We start from the raw sequence: 6,979 nt of genomic DNA on the forward strand, positions 1-6,979 counted from the left end.
AAGTTGGGGGGGGGGCTGAGGTCAAAATGGGCAGGGGAATTTTCTATGTTGTCTGTCTTCCACTCTGTTTTTTGAAGATCAACTTCACCTGCTGACAGGAGTGGCTGGAACTATCTGGCCAGAGATAAAGGAAGCATGCTTTCCCTCCCCTCCTTTTTCTTATGTCATTCTGCTCAATCTGGGTTTTGGTGAGGAATCCCATTGAAAGCAACACTTCTCCCTTTAGAATTAAAGTGCATGAAAGTAACCCTGGTTTGTTTCTGAACCCTTGAACCACAAGAATCAACTTTCAGCAGTGGTTGAAGGTTAGAGAAATTTGCATGAGGAAGCCCCCCCCCCCCCCAAAGTAAATACCATAGATCTTTTGGTTCATGCTTTCTTTGCCCTTTTCAGGATGGCTGGGAAGTGATGGAACTTGTGATTCCGGACATCTGCGGAGCCTAGGGATAGGCAGAAAAGATTGCTCTTAGCCTTCATGAAAAACTGGAGGTTTAACGTGCCCCCACACCTCTACCTGTCTGCAAATGAACTACAATTCTCTTAGTTAAAGTTAAAGATTGCTAACTTTAGCTTAAACTTTAGCTTAAAGTTAGCAACCTGCCCAGTACAGCTTACTGTTTCTCTTAACCATTCTCCAAATTTTTGCTCTTCTACAGAGCAAAAATAAGAACAAAAAACATACTTATTTTTCTCTCTCTCCCACTTCTATGGCATATTGTCAAGCATTCACTCATTTTTCAATATGTTCAGGGTTTGAGAATTGTACAGTGTTTTTCTTGGGACTGGCAAACTCATTACTGACCTGGTTAATGCCAATATAACGTCGTTCATCAATTTTAGTTTATCACACAGTTAATCCAGCCAGGATTGTGGTTTGTAAAGTAGGATTAATGGCGCAAGCCCAATGTTTAAAAAATGTTACTTCATTATCATGTGTCCCAGAAACAACTGTGTTGGCACAAATCTCTTCCTAAAACAGATCTGCACTGCATTGATACCTCATTGTAACTATGACATTATCAAAAATTGAAGTTTTAAAACAGGTCAAACTTTTTGCAGTGTGAAGGCCTTTGACTTCTATATAAGTGTCTTGATTTCCACAAGATCTCTACAGGAAAGGCTACAATCCAATGAAAAGATTGTTCTGAGGACAATTTCAGTTTTCCAAGAATTTTTCTCCCACCCCTTTGCCTGCAGTGTTCTGTATGGCTGGTGCTATCTCAAATGCTTAAGCAGATACTTAAGAGTAAAACTGTTAAGGCTGAGAATGACACCATTGAACAGTGTATAGGTGATTATCTGTAAAGGGACACAAATCTTTTATTATTCTCTTTTTTATCTCAAATGCTATTGCTTAACTAAGCATGAATAGAAGGTGGACACCTTGGGCTCATTCCATCAATCAATTGACTGATTATTTTTAGAATAAGTCAAAGGAGTAAAGAAAAACAGCAAAGGAAAATGGTTGATTGAAGTGAATGGGCCAAGATTTGAACATCCGTTGGTCCAAAGTTAATACCACTGGAAGTTGTATGTTTGCAGAATATGCTCAGGTATTAATATTCTCTGTAAGTCTATGAAAATGTTTTCCCTCCCAGATTTTCATTGGTTGCATTTCCTCTCGATGTAGTCACACAGCTTGTGTAAGTGGTATCTGAATCAATCCATTTTGTGTATGTTTTCAGAATATACCATACATAAGAGAAACTGATTTGTGTGTGTGTGTGTTCATAATAGTCCTAAATCACTAGTTTTTTTATGACATTTCATCCTGTCATATTGTACAAACCCAAGGCTGTGGTTATCTTTTACTTAGCTTTGTACTTACAAATCCTGAAAATTTATACATTGTGGCTCTTTTTAATAAGGGATACATTTGTCCTACAAAGAACTGATTTGATTCCCCAAAAGTTTGAATTTGATTCTCAATGGAATGTATTATATACTATAGGGCAGGGGTGTCCAAACTTGGGAACTTTAAGACTTGTGGACTTCAACTCCCAGAATTCCCCAGCTGGGGAATTCTGGGAGTTGAAGTCCACAAGTCTTAAAGTTCCCAAGTTTGGACACCCCTGCTATAGGGCTTTGCAAGTTCATATCAAATATCTTTGCTCAGGCTTATGGCCAAAGTAATTTTATTTATTAAATGTATATGTTACCCATCTCACTGTTGAAGCAATTCTGAATCCAAAGCCAGGTTGTGCAATTGCAATGTTTACTTGGGATTAAGCAACATTGAGCTGTGTTTATTTTTAAACCAACATGGTTTGTAGGCTTCCAAACCTCTACACCTCTTCTTAGGGACACGGGAATAATCAACAGGTAGGATTTCCTTCATAGTAAATGTGTGTAGCATAGACACTCAAATTCTAATCAGTGTTTCCAATTTTGGAAACTGCCTTGATTTTAACTAATTTCATATTGGTAAACCAAAGAGCACCAGGGTATTAAATGTTGATCTTAACCCTATTTATGTGGACAATATTCCCCGTTGGCCCATAAACATTGTTATTTTCTGCCCATAAATCCTTCTTTAAAAATCCTTTTTCAAAAACCAAGCAATATTGATAGTTTCTTCAAGGCAGTTCATAAAAGAAGGGATAGACCCACAGAAGTTTTTGATTGGCCATGGGAAGAGCTGTTTGTTTTTCAGTAAGTAGATTTGTCACCTCAAATTTCTTAGGAAATAAATGGAATTTATTTAAAATGCCCCCCAAAGGTTCATCATATTTCATCAGTTTCAGGAACTGCATCCTAGTGATTAATATTTTTTTTTAATAAGGCTTGCAAGAAAACTTTTAAGGAAAGCCCGAGCACTGGCTATATAGGTCTGTTTTATATTTCAATAAGACGGCGGACTTTCTGACCCTTGGGAAAATCTTTTTAAAAATGGCAGCTCAGAGTTTTCTCAGAGGTCAGCCATTCTGCCAGAATAATTAAATCAGTTCTACAGCAAGTGGCTCTTTCTTTTCTTTTCTTTTCAAATAGCAGTTGGGAAAATAATGGTTTTTCTCCTATAGAGGAATGTTAAGGTGAGCTGTCTCTTTTTCTTATTGAGATGCCTCCTCTTAATGACGCCAAGTGCTTGCAAGGGGAGGGTGAATCTCTCCCCCCCTTTGTGGTAAATGCAGATTCTTTTGCTCCACCAGGGCCTCAGCCAGTGCTATGAATCAGCACCTGCATGCCAGATTGAGAGATAACAGGGCTGGGTTTAATTGCTGGCTGATTAGTTCAGAGTCTCCTCCCCCCTCCTTTTTTTTAACCTGGTCAGTTGCATCTTCTGAGTTTTTCACCTGGGTCATTTTGAAAGTGGGACGGAGTGGGTACTTTTCAACTTTCTGGCTCTCCAATCTTATCTTCCACTGCTTCGGGAAGAAGCAATAATTTTTGACCGGGTGACATGTTTAATAAACAGGGGAAGCAGAGTGACACCATCAATATTAATGAAACTGGTTTGGAGTTCCCGCAAAGAGATTCCCCAGAAAGAGAGCTGGGGAAAAAAATAATGTTTGAAGCCACTAGGCAACCATGTAGGATTGTGATGGGGTTTGCTAAGTGTGGTACACAGTGGGCAGTTTCACACATCATGTTCAATCCCTAATTCTCAGCATTGTCATAAGATGCTACACCTAAAGGAATAAACCAAGTGATGGCTTGTGCATTATATGGCTTGGCTGCTCGCAGCTAAATTAGCCCTGATTTTAGCTTAGAATCTTTGAAGAGCCCTGCCAAAGTTTTGGCTATCTTGGGTGATTTAATAAACCATGGTTTAAATTAACCATGGATCCATAGAACATAAATCATAATTCAAGAATGGCTCTTAATGGGACATTTCCCTCCTTCTCTTGAAGCTTAAAAAATGAAGATGGAGAAACATTAAAATGTTTAATGCCCTAATCCTGTGCAGTTCCATTCTAAATTATGTTTCAAGGGGTTTACTCAGAGAAAATAAGCTACAGAATGGACATCTAAGAAGGATTCTGGCATGAATCATTTTCAACCATTTTTTAAAAACACATACGCTTTCCCACATAAAATTTGTTAGACACTACCAGATTCTTCCTGGTTTTAGCATCAAATCTGTAAAGGGGATTGGTGAGGTGTATAGAATTGCTTTTAAAATACAAGGAAATCCTTTTACATGTTGCCTAGCAATAGTTTGAACCAGGCAAAATTTAACTCTCTTTGTATGTAATTTCAATCACATAAGTTCAAAGTTTTGGTTTGGTTTATTTGGATTTAGTGGAAGCAATCCTGATCCTTCATATTCTCCCTAAAGTCAGGTATAATAAAACTTCCTTCTTCCAACTCTCCATATGCCTTCCAAGCATGGTGAGAAGTTAGTAACTTTATCTGGAATTCAGCCCGCAAAGCTTGCAACATTTAGGAGGACAAATCTAATCCAAAGTGCACTCCTTTTCCTCTCTTACCAAAAGGAAATCTGTATGTATGTGTGTGCCGATAAATCTTTTAATGGAAAGTGGTTCTGGTTTTTTAAAAAAAAAATTCCCAGGACGGAGAAACTATTTCCTTAATCTGTTTCCATTGATTTCAGTGCAACTCCCTTCCAAATAAGTCTACTTTACACAGGGAAGTTTGTGTGTTGCTTTTTTTTTTTAAAGACAAATTAATGCAGACAGAACTTGAATAACCAACCTGCCTGCCCGTCCTCCCTGCATTTTATGGCTTCAGTATTTCTTTGAAAGTTTCTAGAGGTCAAAAGATGGACCCCCCCTTCCTATTTTTACAGATGACAAAACTGGGTCAGGAAGGTGCCTTGCCTCACTGTTTAGACAGACAGACAGACAGACAGTCAACCACCTCCTTTGTAAGTTGGGAAGAGCAACTACATCTGGACTTGGTTGCCTCCACAGGCAAGCTGAACAGGCAGAATTGGTTTTTGTAAATCCCAGCACCCTCTTCCCTATGGATGGGAATATTCCCGGTGATGGACTTGAAATGAGGATCAGGTGGTGGCGGCGGCAGATTTTTTCCTTCCTTTTTGGGGGACTAAGGGAGGATCTTACTCAGTAACCAAGATCCTAAAGCTAGAGCAACTTAGCCAAGGCTTTCTTTGACTGATTGCAACTCTTGCCATTTCATCAATGGTCGGAGAGATTTAGCCAGGTTGGCAAGGAAGGCGAGACCCGTGTCGAGAGATAACGGCATTTTTCAGCTACGCATTTATTCCCAATAAATGTGTGAGGCCGATTCTGCGACGGTAACAAATAATATACCATACTGTAAAAACCAAGGCAGAGTTTTCCCCACCGCCGGCCTGCTTTTTCCTTCGCCGCTCGCTCGGAAGGCGGTGTGGGCGTTAAAAAGGAAGCTTTAGAATCGCTTGCCAGCCACCTCGAAGGCTTTATTCATATTATTATGATGCTAAATCGATTTCATCAGGCGACGGGCGTCCCTGCAATCTCCGAGCCGCTTCGGGGAAAGCTTGGCTGCTTTTTCTTTATAGGGCACTACGGAGCTCCCGCTGCAGGAGTTAAACATTCATTTCTGGGGAGCAGGATCAGAATAAAAAGGCGATCGGCGTCGGAGGCAACTGGCGGGGAGGTGGGAGTTCCAGACGATTCCCTTCCCACGGACAATATTTATTTCCCTAGGAAATAAAATAAAAAAGTAACTAAATAGTTAATGTAGAAAATGGGTCTTCTGCAATTCCTCCAGGGATCGGCGCCCTTTTCTTCCTCTTTCCCCCGGCTGAGAATCGGGTCTACCCGAGACTTGCACCCCGCAGAGCAGATGGTTGCCTGTCCAGGCAGTGGGGGTGGGGTGGGGTGAGCAAAGGAGCGAACCCGGCTCCTTCCCAACTAGCGAACCGCTGCTACGGGGCGCCGAGCAAGAGAGATCCCAGAAGGTGCATCGAGGTCTCTTGCCGAACGGATCCTTTGGGAGCTTCGGCTGCACCGTTTGGCGAGGAAGCGCTGCTCCTTTACGAGGGGGATTTAAATACAGAGTCGCAGGGCAGCGGATACCCACTAAATGGCCCAAACGCAGGTTGCGTTAAGGCATCAGGCGATCCGGTCTCGGGAGAAGTTTTCCATGCTGAATTCGGGGGGGGGGGGGGGGATCGTTGGCTTTAGCTTCCTCTTCTCGTTTGCTGCGAAACATTTAGTTGCATATAGTTTGCGACTGTACATCTAGATAGAATAGAATAGGATTCTTTATTAGCCAAGGGTGATTGGACACAGAAGGAATTTGTCTTTGGTGCATGTGCTCTGTGTACACAAAAAGACAAGATACATTCGTCAAGAATCATAAGGCACAACACTTAATGCTAGTCATAGGGTACAAATAGGCAATCTAAAAAAATCATCTCCGATTTTTATTTAGGAGTTAGCCAACGAGTCACGGGCAGCCTCTTCTCTTCGTTTCCTTTTTTTTTTTTTTTTTTCTACGGTTTTACTACGGATAGGGGTGATACTGACACAACTCCCGTAAGCCGGCAGCCGGGTTCATCCATTTTATGGCGAGTTCTCCCTACAGATCGCGCCTCCTGAGGAACCAAATGGATAGGACTCGCACCAGGGGCTAAGCCACCCACAAAAAAACCCACCTTAAACCGAGGTGGAGAACCGGCAGGGGCCGCTGACCCGAGTTAACGGGTTGTGTGAACGGATCGGGAGAATTTCCCCCTCTCCCCAATCACCCACCCATTCCCAAACCCCACTACCTTGGCGCTCTCAATTTGGGTAGGTGGGTTTTTTTGGGGGGGGATCCCCCGTGAAACTTGCGTGCGCGGCGAGAGTGGCTTCTTTTCTCTCTCCCCCCCCAATCGTTCTTGAGCCTGGCTGTCGCGTCTCCCCAACTCCGATGGGTGGGTGAGTGGGGGGAGAAGGGGGAGAGACATCCAGCCAAGGGAGCGCCTCCAAGGGGTTAAATTTTCCCTGCCGCGCGGGGGTCCAGCTGGAAGCGTGCGCCGCAGCATGGAGCTCTCCCAGCCGGGTTGCGTGCGCGCAATGGAGAG

At 42.5% G+C, this 6,979-nt stretch overlaps 1 long non-coding RNA gene across 1 annotated transcript; it reads right to left on the bottom strand.

Moving 5' to 3' along the window:
- Window positions 1-4,963: 4,963 nt before the first annotated feature.
- Window positions 4,964-6,945, bottom strand: LOC309389818. Its single transcript, XR_014175011.1, has 3 exons — window positions 6,686-6,945; window positions 5,992-6,152; window positions 4,964-5,611 (listed from the first exon to the last, which is right to left on the bottom strand). It is a non-coding gene; the product is annotated as an uncharacterized lncRNA (long non-coding RNA).
- Between the last annotated feature and the right edge of the window lie 34 nt (window positions 6,946-6,979).

Source organism: Natrix helvetica, assembly GCF_964273705.1.
Source record: "Natrix helvetica genome assembly, chromosome: 3".
Taxonomy (NCBI): Eukaryota; Metazoa; Chordata; class Lepidosauria; order Squamata; family Natricidae; genus Natrix; species Natrix helvetica.